The sequence below is a fragment of the Alosa pseudoharengus genome, unplaced genomic scaffold (assembly GCF_046254945.1).
Source record: "Alosa pseudoharengus isolate Yale_2024_CS ecotype anadromous, Long Island Sound unplaced genomic scaffold, YU_APseudo_1.1 YU_APseudo_1.1_scf_5, whole genome shotgun sequence".
In the NCBI taxonomy this organism is placed as follows: domain Eukaryota; kingdom Metazoa; phylum Chordata; class Actinopteri; order Clupeiformes; family Clupeidae; genus Alosa; species Alosa pseudoharengus.
In genome coordinates, this window is record NW_027468837.1 from 25,541,086 (window position 1) to 25,555,673 (window position 14,588).

The window sequence follows — 14,588 nt, forward strand, 5'->3', positions numbered from 1 at the left end:
GATCCTTAATTGTTGGACCGATTACCGTTTTTGTGGTGCACACTGTAACGTTTTATTTTATAAAACTTACAGAATCTCTGGGAAAAGCCTACATCAGAACTAACGTTAGGAGATAAACATGTCCATAAACTGATGGACACCTCCTAAAAAATAGGCTAAAAAGTAAAAAAAAATGAATAAAAAGCTGTTTGTTTTAAATTCTTCTGCATACGGCCCATTTTGAGTATTTTGCCCGGCATTGTATATCATCTACTTAGGAGATCATTGCTCCTACATACTTTGGCCTATAATCAAATGCCTGACCTCTTTGGAAAGCTTAGACAGTGTAGTTTCTTGGACAACAATCAGAATAGCTGTGTGAAGTACTGGCACAGAGGTACAGAGGCTAGAATACTGTTTTATATTTCTGCCGGATAACAAATATCTCTGAACTGACCACCATTTCAGCCCTCTAGGTCACTTGAGATGACTTAGAAACACAACTGAGCCCTAGCCCCAGGTCTTGTGAAGCTGTGTGCAAAAGTAGATCAATATAGAATAAAAAATTACTGCTTTGGACCATTATTTGCCAAGGTATGCTCATGAGTTTTGTAAAATGCCCTATGGAAACTCCCCGGACTTTTGGGTTCCCAAAATGCACACTGACTATAAAAGGCTTACTGTGTGGCAACGTCTTGGTGTAGAAGCATAATCCTGGTCTCAAATGAAAGGTATCACTTTGAGGTTTCTTGTGGACTATTTAGATCGTATGTCAGGTGTTCTGATATAGACTGACTACACAAAATATGGAATAATTACAAAAAAGTCTCTATTTTTGCATTTACTTTGTTTGTTCAATGGTTGTGTATAAGATAAACTATACATCTGTACAACTAATATTGGATAATACAACATGAAGATTCAATTTCTATGGATTCTTGTTAATATTTCAGTACCCAATATGTTGCATCTACATATGGTGCTGCAGCTATACATCAGCCAGAAGTCAGAGTAGCACCAAAAGCGGAGGAGGGGGAGGGGGCATTTTGGATTAAATTTAATTGAGACATAATAAGATTAATCTGAAAATGTACAGCACTATACAGATTGTACATCAAAAAAGTTGGCATTTTTGGATTCCCAAGAGTCAAAGCTTTGAAATGGTGTATAACATTACTATGCTACATAGCAATATGGTGCATACAATTGATTTAGAATGTTGGGGGGAGGGGGGTAAATGACCCGGTACTGGAACATGTTATGCATAAGTAAGGAACTTACAAACCAACCAAGTGAACACTTTACTGTGTTCCTCATACCATCAATAAGACTTCAATAAGATCACCAGCGGTCTGTCTTCCAAGACCCTCTGTGCTGTCATGCTGTGATGTCTCACTGCATCTCCGGGTCCCTGTCCAGTGGTCACCCATGACCTCTGCACCAGCTTGCCAAAGCAGACCCCATGAATGGTGACCGGACGTCTCTCCATTTGTCTATCAATTAGACCGCTCTGTTCGAAAAGTTCATCTCACCAGAACAATAGAGTTGGAAGGCAAATCTTTCTCATCTGAGGCTATTGAACTCCATTAAAGACTATGATTGACGCTAATGAGACAGAGACTGAAGGATGTGGCCATAACATGGAGGAAAATGTCAAACAAGTGGATAATGGTCAGACTATACAACCAATATTTGAAACATAAAAAATGCACTATTTCCGTTGACATAAGTTCAAAGGTGAGGGGTTGACAATTAATAATAACTGTGATGAAGGGAGGGGGTGGAGTTTACCTAGCCAAAGACTCACCTTCATCAACAAATAGACTAAACATTCCAAACATTAAAATGGTTAGGAATACATCAGCAGTGGTGCATGCACTCATATTACTGTAATAGCTCAGATTGATCCTGAAGTGTGTGAAACCGCCATCAACAACAAACATTAGGCTCTTAGCCCGCCATCATCAGGCTGATCTCATGATCGACACACTGCGGCCATGATGAGTTTAGCCTTTATTGTTTGGATGTTTTGACATGGCTGAGGAGAAAGGCCTTCTAATTGTCCTTAATCCTATCACTCACAGTGCTGTGGTCAGAGCACTGACCTTTCTCTGCCCCACCCCCAAACACTTTGACACCTGTGTGCCCCCTCCCTATCAACCCCCCTCCTTCTCAAACCTTCCCAAGTCGCATTCTTGAGAATAAGGTCTGCTCCAAGGAAGGGACCTTGGCAATAGTCTGTGCAGAGCTGAATTTGCAAAACAATCAAAATGGTAACGAAAATAATAGAATAAATATTGTGCAATTTGACAGGAAACATAGTGTCTCTAATTTGGAATTGCTTTATAACATAAGGCCTGCTCTGAAAACTATTTCAAGGACAATTTTATGTAAAATAACAGAATATCCTTTAATGAAATAGGGAAGAATGTAAATGTGTTGCTAAACTGAAAGGACAGTTTATACCACAAACAAATTCATATCTTTTGACATGGAGATAAGTCCTTGCATGCCTTTCAAACTTGTCCCTCAATGCCTCATATGCAAATGCCAACATTTTGACGAGGGTGAACTGCCACAATCTGGGTTGTTCTCATTTCCATTACAATTGTTACTAGCATCTATCACAAGCTAATAGGGGGGATCAATCCTCATCAACAGCGGAATCTACAGACCACAAACAAAGACCTTACGGTTCTTTACAGCTAGAATGGGCCATCCTCAGGTGCACTGTTTACGAGTACATGACCAGAGAGGTGCGAACTGCACACTGATTGCAGCGACCTGTGACCAAATCATACCATCAAAGGTGAACATATTATTAAAGGCATATTTGCTGTGGGTGTTTGGATGTTGATGATCTAGTTTCTGACCTGAAGTGAAAAGATTACGCTTGATGTGGTGCATTAGATTATTCCATGCATAATATAGCAGTATACGTTATATGGGCGTGTGTGTTTCAGAATGTTTATATTTACATTTCACCTTGTAGAAAATCCTTTTATCCAAATTGTGTTTGACGAAACAGTGAATCTATTCATGCTTGAGCTTGCTCACCCTGGGATAAGACCCCATGACCTCATTTTTTCTCTCATTTTTTCCTGTTTTAGTCCCAGCCGTCTAATTTGTGGGTGAGTTAGTTTAGTCTGTTGATGTGGTTCATTGCCACGATGCCATGAATAATGCAGTGGTATGGGACTACGTGATGCACAGAGGGCAGTCAGTGGCCGTGTGTTTGCCAGTGCGTCCTTTGGAAAAAGTGGTGCCGTATTGGGTGTTAGTTGGAGCTACAGAAGGCCCTGTGTGGTGATTCAGAATACACTGGCACAGAAAATGCCTCTGTTTAAAAATCTTGGACCGCAAAGCTAAAATAACTTGATGACTATATTTAGATGTAAGGATATATTTTTGTATATCTATGTTAAAAAAAACCTCACTCTCTCTCTCTCTCTCTCTCACACACACACACACACACACACACACACATGGACAGACACACTTTCTCTCTCATCTTATTTGGTGGATGTCATCTGTGCAGTCTGAGTTTAGACCTCACTATTAGTCAGGTGGAATCCACATCAAACTTCTGGACACTGAAAACTACATTCCATCTATACAGACCATGAATTCCAGGACTCAAGGGTACATTTAGGACTACAGCCTACATTTAATCTAGGCTACTATATACTATATGCCACCAGCTAAGAACGCTAAGAAAGCCAGAAGAAGGAAATTATACAGCCAGTCCTACCATTAGTTTTATTTGTGTCAGTCATAAAGGTGCCCTTGATTGACTGCAAGTCTTCAAAAAACATTAAAATGTTCCTGAATATCAATGTATCTGAATTTGTTAAATGTCTAAAAAAAGAAAAAAGTTCTGGCTAACAGGTGAAAGATTTTTCCAAATAAAATAATTATTTTGGGCCTACTTTTTTATTGACCCATAGCCATGCCATTGGCCCATGTTTTCTCATCCGTTTTGCTTTTGTTAACGTTTTACTTAGGCTGTATTATATCATACAGAATTACTAATACAAGTAATTTGTCTTTTCTGACAAATTATCAGAAAGTTTTCAGACAGTACATGGACCATGGATACACTGTAGCCTAGGCCTATGGCTCTTATGAGGGGAGGGGGGGGGGGGGTATTCCATGTGGTAAACCTGGGTAAGTTAACACAGAGTAAGTGGTAAACCTCCTAAGAGCTGTATGGCTTTATTCTCCTAACAAAACAATGTCATAGGGCTCTTGTTGTGTGAGGTTAACTTACCCAGGTTTGTCAATAAAACACGTAGACTATTTGGAATATCCCCAGATCTCTTGGATTTGGCAATGGGATTTTTTTACATGGCACTGCCCTCTACAGGATATTGCGAGTCATAGCCAACGTTATCAGACAGACGTAGGATGTTGGCCCTTCAAGTTTTGTCCCCTCCAGAATCAATGCCCATGCTTTGCAGGAGGCTGGAGACTATACATTATTCAGAACTTGAAAACAAATTCCTAGCTAACCACTTGAATTGATTGCAGAAAATAGGCTAATGTAGCCTAACTGAACTGTGTCATCATGGAGAGCAACAGAGCATCAACAGAATTCTTCAACTCACCATGTAAAGATCAATAGCCTAAACAGTTGTGTTTCTGGTCATACATTATTAAGCAACTATGCAGATTAACAATTCAATTAACCTGAAACCGGGTTGAAGTATGAAATTTCCTCAGAAACTACAAGTCCCTTGTATAAGGAAGGAGCACGCATGCGCAAAGACTACAACGCGTGGTTTAAAAGGGGCAACTTCCCTCCATGAGTCTCTTCTCCAGTCGAAATCTGGAACACGATGGTGAGCAGTCTAGCACTAGTATATGTTCAGCTTTTTTAGAGGACAATACATTGCTTGGAAAACATTTACATAGACCCACACACACCACCAGGATTGATGAAATAGAAATGTAGTTGCATTTTGCGTTGCGCTGTGTTGCATTTCGTGGCATTCGAAGAATCTCGTAGGTAAGCGTAAACGTGGCTTGAAGTTAACCTTAGCACCTCATGTAATTGGTGACGTTATCGTTCAATAAAGTTAACTCCACGTAACAAGCTTCCTGAGACACATTAGGCTATTGAGTCTATGTACGTTATGTACCATGGTGTGTGGAACGCCTATCAAACTTACCAATTTGTATTTTCCAGTGTTAAAACGCGAACGTGTGGTTGCTAAGTTAGCATAGAGTGTTTTCTGTAACGTTACCCTCTTTGGCTAGCAGGCCATTAACGTTATTTATTGGAGTTGGTTTTCGACGTACACAGGCGACGGTAGACATCTGGAAATACACTTAAGTGCTTATGTTGCCCCAGTGTACTTAATTCACCTATGATTAGCGATGTTTACAGATGTTTTTTTTCCCCCAGCAGCACATGGTCCGGTATCCAGCTAACGTATGTCTATCAAGGGTGCATCTAGCTAGAAGGAAGTTACAAGCTACATGAACAGGGTAAGTGCTCAACAAGAATAATTTGTCATAACTTAACAAATCTAGGTTGGTGACAATGATGACCAAACTTTTTTCCCCATCTGACCGACTGTGTAGATTACTTTGAAAAACTAAGCCAAATTTCCTGATATCACCATAGAGCATAGATAAAAGGTGTTTTAAAAACGGTAATGGGATCTTGACTGAATGTTCCCCATTTTTTTCTCCTCAGGTGTACCCAGTCTTTGTTGAGTGCTGTATGAAGATGTGATCTGCCACATACACAACCCTGGATTTTCAGGATCTTGAGATGGGATGCTCTGATATGAAGGCATTATTTGTTAAGTAAGCCATGTTAATCATTTATAGACACTGGGGCAGTAGTGTTCTCCTACTGTGGTTGTGAGATGGTGATGTGATGACTTAATCTTTTTTCCCCAGCAGATCGACTATGTTGACCATAGCTAAACTTTAAGCCAATTTTGTCTGATCCACCAGTTGATGTCTTATGTGGGTCATCAAGGCTGATGCTTGAAGTCTAATGCATCTCCACCCTCTTTATTTTAGTGTGGTCTGCTGACGAGAGCATCACAGGCTGGAAGTGGCATGCCTCACCTGGCATGTGCTCAAGGTAAGATGGAGATGGTGTGGAGTTGATGGCCCTTAGAAATGGGTGGTTCAGTGATGGTTTTTATGCCTTTAGTTTTGATCAACCATTTGAAATTAAACCAAAAGTTTTCTGAGAATCACAGATGGACTAATTGTGTGTATGTAGTGGTATTCCTTTGTATAACACAATTATTTCTCCTATACAGTGGAGGACTCGGACTGTTTGAAGGACGGGTGAAAAAACAAAGGGCACCTATCTCAACATGGCGGGGGGGGGGGGCCTCTACCCCACCTAAAAAGCTACATGTGTCAAGTATGACTATAGTTTTCAACCTTAATGAAAATAACACTTATTAGGCAATCCCAACTAAAAATGACATCTGATGAATGCTTTAAATTGTTAACATTCTGCAAACAAACATGTTTAGCTGAACATAAAGTGACCTGACTTAGAAAGAGGTATTGATGGGTCGGATCTGGAGAATGGTCTGGTGGACCTCCCCCTGGAAAATGTCTGACTAGTAGCTAAATGTAAAATGTGTGTAGTTTGAAACACTGAGGCTAAGGAGAGTCTATGACTAGCTAGAGATATTGAAATAAAGACCATGAGTACCGGTACATCAAAATGCCACCTAGATATTAGCTTAACTTATCTGCCCCTTGCAGAAACTTGTTAAAGTATTTGGTGGCACCCTAGACTGTTAACATGGCACTGGATTTAGGAAAACCTTTCCTACAGGGCACATGGTAAGGATGACTGCTGGTCACGAAGAGTCATTTTTACTGGGATTTGTTTCTTTCCATTGCAAGGGCACTTGATGGTGTAACAGTGCTATCTAAGAAAGCCCTGCCCCCTCCTATCAGAAAGGCAGTTGTAGGGAACCAAGTTTATTCCATTGTAAGGGCACCCATCACATCCCCCCCACCCCACTGCTGGGGCATCATTAGGAAACTTGCATACATGGATGCAACGAGGGACACCCTTTATTTCCCTGCAGCGCATTTTATCTATTAATGGAGCACCTACGTTGACTGACCGACTATGTAGAATGCTGTGTAAAACTAAGCCTAATTTCCTGATCACCATAGTAAAGCATGGATGACATTTTTTATTTGTTTTTTTATAAACTGTAATGGATTTTCACTACATGTTCCCTTTTTTCCCTCAGGTGCCCAGTCTTTCTAGGGTCCTGTATGAAGACTTGACCTGGATTTCCAGATCCATGATGACCTGAGATGGGATGCTTTGATATGGAGGCACTACTTGTGACGTAAGCCATGTTAATCATTCATAGACACTGGGGTAGTAGTGTTCCCCTACTGTGTTTGTGAGATGGTGATGTGATGACTTAATCTTTTTTCCCCAGCAGATCGACTATGTTGACCATAGCTAAACTTTAAGCCAATTTTGTCTGATCCACCAGTTGATGTCTTATGTGGGTCATCAAGGCTGATGCTTGAAGTCTAATGCATCTCCACCCTCTTTATTTTAGTGTGGTCTGCTGACGAGTGCATCACAGGCTGGAAGTGGCATGCCTCACCCGGCATGTGTTCAAGGTAAGATGGAGATGGTGTGGAGTTGATGGCCCTTAGAAATTTGTGGTTCAGTGATGGTTTTTATGCCTTTAGTTTTGATCAACCATTTGAAATTAAACCAAAAGTTTTCTGAGAATCACAGATGGATTAATTGTGTGTATGTAGTGGTATTCCTTTGTATAACAAAATTATTTCTCCTATACAGTGGAGGACTCGGACTGTTTGAAGGACGGGTGAAAAAACAAAGGGCACCTATCTCTCAACATGGGGGGGGCCCCAACCCCACCTAAAAAGCTACATGTGTCAAGTATGACTATAGTTTTCAACCTTAATGAAAATAACACTTAGTAAAAATGACATTCCCTCTGAAAACCCAGTTAACTAATGCTCTAAGTTTTTAACTTTCTGCAAACAAACAAGTTTAGCTGAACATGATGTAATGGGACTTTAAAGGGGTGGTTCAGGATTTTGGACATAAGACCTCATTTCCAAGTAAGCAAGTGTGATATTTATCAGTGGAGACCGTTTTCAACACGTTTCATCCAGTCCTTCTAATTGCAGAGTTCGCAGGTGCTAGGCTAGCGCAAGTCAACGGTATGTGCTAGCCTGCCACTAAAAACAGTCTTACCCACTCCACAGTACACCCGAGGCAAATAAATTATAACGCCAGACTATCGATGTAAATGTCTGTATTGATACTGTTATTTCTAACGTTATTCTATCCTTGCATTTCAACGATCGCATTACATTTTGAGGGACTAGTTTCTTACCACGACGGAATTATACTTGCTCCGGTTAGTAGTACTGCGCCGAAAAGTAAACAGTAAAGCGCACTCCAATGGGGATACTTAGTAGTAGCCTTGGTAATATCAGTCCGCTGCTGAGATGCAAAATGACTACTACCAACTTCAGGGACCAAAGTATAACTCTTGCAACGCGATGCGAGGGTAGTTGTATTTCTTACACTATTCTATCAACACAGACATTTACATCGATTGTCTGGAATTTGCCTCGGGTGTACTTTGGAGTGGGTAAGACTGTCTTTAGAGGCAGGCTAGCACATACCGTTGACTTGCGCTAGCCTAGCACCTGCGAACTCTGCAATTACTGGATGAAACGTGTTGAAAACGGTCTCCACTGATAAATATCACACTTGCTTACTTGGAAATGAGGTCTTATGTCCAAAATCCTGAACCACCCCTTTAAAGACAGATGTATTAGTAGATCAGATGTGGAGGATGGTCTGGACCTCCCCAGGGAATTGTTTTGAAATTCTTTCAGCTAAATGTACCATTTTTGTGTAGTTTGAAACCGTAAGGCTAAAGAGAGCCTATGACTAGCGAGATATTGAACTTAAGACTAAATGGTTTGGTTCAATTCCTTTTACCTTGCTCTTGCAAATGATCAGAAACAGGGTAACTCAATTATTGGTACTCTTGCCCTTGATACAAAAGGTAGGGTCTTGTAATTTGTTCTGTGTGTCCACTTTGCTCCATTAGTCTTAATTTACTTTGGGCTTTCAGACAAGGTAGAGGGTCACCATATCAGTCCTTCTACATGATTATTTGGATACAGATCAGGATGCAGATTTTGGAATTTGGTTTCACTTCCTTACCATTGTGAGATGGGGGGGTGAGGGTCATTAGTGAGTCACCGCTCATGTTGTAACGCCTAATGCCCTGGCCTAAAGTGCCTATTGAAAAATTAAAACCTGCACACGAGTACATCAAAATGCCACCTATATATTTTCCAGACTGTGCCATCAAAGAATTCACTTCATGATTTATTTATTTTTTTATCAGAAAAGCACCTGTAGGGAACCTCAAGTTTAGCCCATTGTAAGGGCACCTACCATATATTTCCCACTGCTGGGGCATGAATTAGGAAACTTGCATTAACTGATCCAAGGAGGGACATCCTTTATTTCACTGTTGCACATTTTATCCACTAGAGGAGCAGCTACATTGGTACTTAATGCTTTCTCAAATGGTGTGCCATATACTGGGTTGCATTCCAATACATTCTGTATTGGAAATGAACCCCTTTGGAACACTGTAGGGACCATAAAGAGAGTACTCCATAATGGTACTTTCCAATGGAAGGGTACACATAAAGAATGCCAAGTATAGACTATTTTAAGGGACACCTTTGAGGGTATTGCATTACATTTTCAACACTAGAAAGGCTCTCATTAAGACATGATCATGAATTTTATTTGTTCTAGGCTACATAAACACTAGGTAAGCGCTCAATGAGAATAATGGCCGAAATTCGTATATATATCTAGATTGGTCATAATGATCAAGCTTTTTTCTCCAGCTGACCAACTATGTAGACTGCTGTGAAAAACTATGCCAAATTACCTGAGATTACCATAGTAAAGCATGGATAAAAGGTGTTTAAAAAATGGTACTAAATGTTTGTTTTTTTGTTTTTCTCAGGTATACCTAGTCTTTGTAGGGTCCTGTGTGAAGACTTGACCTGCACTTGCATATCCCTGGATTTCCAGATGTGTTTTGAACTGCTTCAGGATCTATGATTACCATCTGAGATGGGATGCTCAAATATGGAGGCCTTATTTGTGACGTAAGCCATGTTAATCATTCCCTCATAAATGCTCGGGCAGTACTGCTCCCCTACTGTGTTTGTGATGGTGATGTGATGACTTAATCTTTTTTCCCCAGCAGATCGACTATGTTGACCATAGCTAAACTTTAAGCCAATTTTGTCTGATCCACCAGTTGATGTCTTATGTGGGTCATCAAGGCTGATGCTTGAAGTCTAATGCATCTCCACCCTCTTTATTTCAGTGTGGTCTGCTGACGAGTGCATCACAGGCTGGAAGTGGCATGCCTCACCCGGCATGTGTTCAAGGTAAGATGGAGATGGTGTGGAGTTGATGGCCCTTAGAAATTAGTGGTTCAGTGATGGTTTTTATGCCTTTAGTTTTGATCAACCATTTGAAATTAAACCAAAAGTTTACTGAGAATCACAGATGGACTAATGAATGTGTATGTAGTGGTATTCCTTTGTATAACACAATTATTTCTCCTATACAGCGAAGGACTCGGACTGTTTGAAGGACAGGGGTGAAAAAACAAAGCGCACCCATCTCTCAACATGGGGGGGCCCCAACCCCACCTAAAAAGCTACATGTGTTAAGTATGACAATAGTTTTAAACCTCAATGAAAATGACACCTAGGCAATCCCATCTTAAAATGACAAGCCCTCAGATAAAAGAATTGGTGAACTATAATGCTTTACATTTTTAACTTTCTGCAAACAAACGTCTTTAGCTGAACATGAACCTCCATGTTGGGTTATTTGTAGGTCAGATCTGGAGGATGGTCTGGTGGACATTTTTTGAATTCTGACTGCTAAATGTACCATTTTTGTGTAGTTTGATACAGCAAGGCTAAAGAGAGCCTATGACTGGGTGAGGATATTGAAATAAACACTAAATTGTTTTCATAGTTTTTAATTCCATTTACTTTGCTCTTGCCAAATGATCACAAACAGGATGGATATTATTGGTACTCTTGCCCATGAATGGGAGGGTAATTTGTTTTTGTCTGTGCACTTGCATAACTTGCACTACTGGTCTAATTTATTTTGGACTTTTAAACAAGGTATGGTTCACCTTCTCAGTCCTCCTACATGATTGTGGATACAGATTTTGGAATTGGGTTTTACTTTCTACACCATGGGGGGTCAGGGTCTGCTGTGACCTAACTGCACTTGTTACTTGACACTGAATCTGCCCTGGCCTAAAGTGGCCATTGGGAAAAATGAAAACATGGACAGTGCAGATGAGATGTCAAAAGCCCAGCTAGATATTTGCTTATGCCTATCTGCCCCTTGCAGAAACTTATTGAAAAGTATTTGGTACCCTAAAATATCATGGTAGCCTCTTTGGGGAAAACCTTCCCTATGGCCACATGGTAAGGAAGACTGTAGTGCACTGAGCCTCGTTTTATTGGGATTTTCTTTCCACTGCAAGGGCACTTGATTGTGCCACAGTGCTATCTAACATGGCACTTTTATTTACTTTTTCCCCAACTGACTGACTAGACTGCTGTGAAATTAAGCCAAATTACCTGAAGTTACCATAATGTTAAAGCAAAGGTGTTTTAAAATGATAATGGGCCTGGACTAAATGTTCCTTTTTCTCCTCAGGTGTACCCAGTCTTTGTAGGGTCCTGTATGAAGACTTGATCTGCCACTTGCAAATATGTGGATTTCAAGATGTGCTTTGAATTGCTTCAGGATCTGATTACCATCTGAGATGGGATGCTCAGATATGGAGGCCTTATTTGTGACGTAAGCCATGTTAATCATTCCCTCATAAATGCTCGGGCAGTAGTGCTCCCCTACTGTGTTTGTGATGGTGATGTGATGACTTAATCTTTTTTCCCCAGCAGATCGACTATGTTGACCATAGCTAAACTTTAAGCCAATTTTGTCTGATTCACCAGTTGATGTCTTATGTGAGTAATCAAGGTTGATGCTTGAAGTCTAATGCATCATTCTCCACCTTGTATTTATTTTAGGGTGCTCTGCTGACAAGAGCATCACAGGCTGCAAAGGGCTGTGGTCTGGATTGGGGTATCTGGATACCAGTCTTGGTGTGGTGGCCAGATGACCTGGAGTAATTTTCATCTAAGTTACAAGATTTTCTACAAGTCGTCACAAGTTATTTTTTGAATGTCTGCTTGGATTCATGTGTGCTAGATTGTATACAAATAGAAAATGGACAATTGTGTTTGGTTACTGACATTTTCAGAACTATAGCCATATGAATCTTCAATGCTTTTTTCACGCTTTGGATAACATGATTAAATTATAAAAATAATAAACGTTGTTTGAAAAAATCAAGGTTTCTTGTGTTCTCTTTTTAAATATATCTGTAGCACTAGACTGAGCTCACGTTTGAATTAAGGCATACACATTTTTTTCTTGGGTTCCGGTTTCCGACCGACCCTGTCAATTTATGTGCGACCCAAATTTATTTTATGAGCTTGGGGAAGAAATAACACTAAATAGTCTAGGCTACATTAAGGGAACACCAGGCAACGTTTTCGTGTTAATTACTCATCTTCGTAAGTCGGTATATGGTTAAATGACTCATTACAGGGCGAATGAAGACTCGCCCGCCCCTACTGCCTGTAGAAAGAATATCCCGCTTGCAAGTTCAGTGTATCGTACCCGGCGACCGAAGCAGTTTCAGTTTCCATCTTGCATCCACAGCACAGAGAGGCTAACCATAGATATATACACTAGATGTCGCCTTGACTACTGCTGTTCATTGGAACGAATGCGTCAATCGAGACGCCATCTTGCTTCAGTGATCCACTCCTCTATAATGCATTAGCGTCAATCTGGGCAAAGATCTAGCGAAAATAAAATCACCATAAATCGTCAAAATCTCAAGCAATTATCTAATTTTTTGGGTTGTTCCAACTGACAGGCATGTATTTATGGTTGAGTCTACAGAAAACTAAGCTTAAGACGATAATAAAGATACATTTTACCCGTCTAGCCCCATAGACTCCCATTCATTCTGCAGCTAGCGGCGGCCCCTAGAGGAACAATGAGTAAACTGCAACCAGGTTCGATACAATGAAAGTAAACAGGCTCTTCGTAGACAGGCTCTGGTTGAGGCCACATACCCCTCGTCTCGTTTACTCATGTAAGTTGTAATCTCACCAGAAGTTGCTGTAGATCTGTAGAACATTTACCTCTGCTACTACATAGGCTACGCCAGTCGTTACTTTTATAATCATGGGTCAGTGGTGCCATGGGCAAACGAGATGTAGCTGAATTCATAAATGACAAAGCCATGAGAAAGGTGATTTTCTTACGTTTCAACAACAAAGAAGCCGATCTGCCATCATTGTGAGAAGTTCCCAAATTTGTCGCTAATCGCTAAAAAGGTTTTCTATCGCTGGGGATGGCCAAACGTCGCTAAATAGGTACTGCTGACAATACAGGAGAACTAGTTTAGCGATTCAGATCCCTGTACAAAGATGGCGGCGGTGTTGACGCATGCTGAGAAGCAGAAGGCGACATCTAGTGTATATATCTATGGAGGCTAACAAACGCTAGCGATTGTTGCAAACGTGTGTATAATGGCAGAGCCGGCGAAGAAGCAGCGAAAACCCTTGATGGAAGATGCAAAGAAAAGGAAAAGAGCTTCAGACCGAGCGGGGGGGGAGTTTCGTAGAGAAAAAGCATCAGGCTTGCCTGGTGTCCCTTTAAATAAATCCACAAATAAAAAGCGAACTATAATTACATTAATTACCCCTTGCGTTATGTATAAGGATGAGCGTATTCTCTGTTACAAAGTAGCCTATGCACAGCTGTTCACGAAGACGATTGTTTTCGTCACTTAAGGCACTCGCAAGGCACCGCAACTTTTTCGCAAATTTGACCAATCATCGTAGTTTCACTGTGAAATGTCACCTACCGCAACAGTCCCTCGCGCAGAATATTGAGCCAGATGGCACACTTACTTCTGCACCTTCTGCATATGACATGTTCGTTCCTCTGCAGTTTTGATGACAATAAATAGAAGGCTAACGTTAACGATCTGCTTACTTGCATCTCTCAACCTGGTGTTACTAACTAGGCTATGAAAGTAAGTTAATTAAGGCCTACTTGGTTTACTGACATTTGAGTAGGCTATGCAACCCATCGGCAAACGTTTACCTGGATATGTCCTTTTAGCTTATGTCATGTTTATGTCAAGCTTATGTTTGCTAGCTTGTGGGCTTAGTTTGAGTAGTGCTACCAAAATCATAGAAATTAATAAAATTGCAAGACATTTACCTCTTCTATGATCCAAGAATGATTTCATTCGAGTTGTTTTTTTTTTTAAACTAATGACATAGAAGACATTCCCAATTGCATCCACATATGGTAATGCACTATGCAAAAAGTGATTTACACTCATAGCCGAACACAGTGAGATGCAAGCCTTCCAATCCACTCAGAA

General features: G+C 40.6%; 1 long non-coding RNA gene and 5 other non-coding genes across 9 annotated transcripts; all 6 read left to right on the forward strand.

Moving 5' to 3' along the window:
* The first annotated feature begins 4,783 nt into the window (after nucleotides 1–4,783).
* On the forward strand, nucleotides 4,784–12,459 carry LOC143104067 (uncharacterized). 4 transcript variants are annotated; one of them, XR_012982990.1, is made up of 13 exons: nucleotides 4,784–4,820; nucleotides 5,390–5,469; nucleotides 5,681–5,793; nucleotides 6,016–6,079; nucleotides 6,264–6,370; nucleotides 7,227–7,328; nucleotides 7,551–7,614; nucleotides 7,799–7,900; nucleotides 10,035–10,179; nucleotides 10,404–10,467; nucleotides 10,653–10,755; nucleotides 11,771–11,914; nucleotides 12,145–12,459. It is a non-coding gene; the product is annotated as an uncharacterized LOC143104067 (long non-coding RNA). The 4 variants fall into 4 exon arrangements; XR_012982992.1 differs by having other exon boundaries at nucleotides 4,790–4,820; nucleotides 5,387–5,469; XR_012982993.1 differs by lacking the exon at nucleotides 4,784–4,820 and adding an exon at nucleotides 4,828–4,987 and having other exon boundaries at nucleotides 5,387–5,469.
* Nucleotides 5,516–5,606, forward strand: LOC143105300 (small nucleolar SNORD12/SNORD106). Its single transcript, XR_012983416.1, has one exon. It is a non-coding gene; the product is annotated as a small nucleolar SNORD12/SNORD106 (small nucleolar RNA).
* LOC143105297 (small nucleolar SNORD12/SNORD106) lies at nucleotides 5,855–5,947 on the forward strand. Its single transcript, XR_012983413.1, has one exon. It is a non-coding gene; the product is annotated as a small nucleolar SNORD12/SNORD106 (small nucleolar RNA).
* LOC143105299 (small nucleolar SNORD12/SNORD106) lies at nucleotides 7,390–7,482 on the forward strand. The gene has a single exon (XR_012983415.1). It is a non-coding gene; the product is annotated as a small nucleolar SNORD12/SNORD106 (small nucleolar RNA).
* On the forward strand, nucleotides 10,243–10,335 carry LOC143105298 (small nucleolar SNORD12/SNORD106). The gene has a single exon (XR_012983414.1). It is a non-coding gene; the product is annotated as a small nucleolar SNORD12/SNORD106 (small nucleolar RNA).
* Nucleotides 11,978–12,070, forward strand: LOC143105296 (small nucleolar SNORD12/SNORD106). Its single transcript, XR_012983412.1, has one exon. It is a non-coding gene; the product is annotated as a small nucleolar SNORD12/SNORD106 (small nucleolar RNA).
* Nucleotides 12,460–14,588: the final 2,129 nt, after the last annotated feature.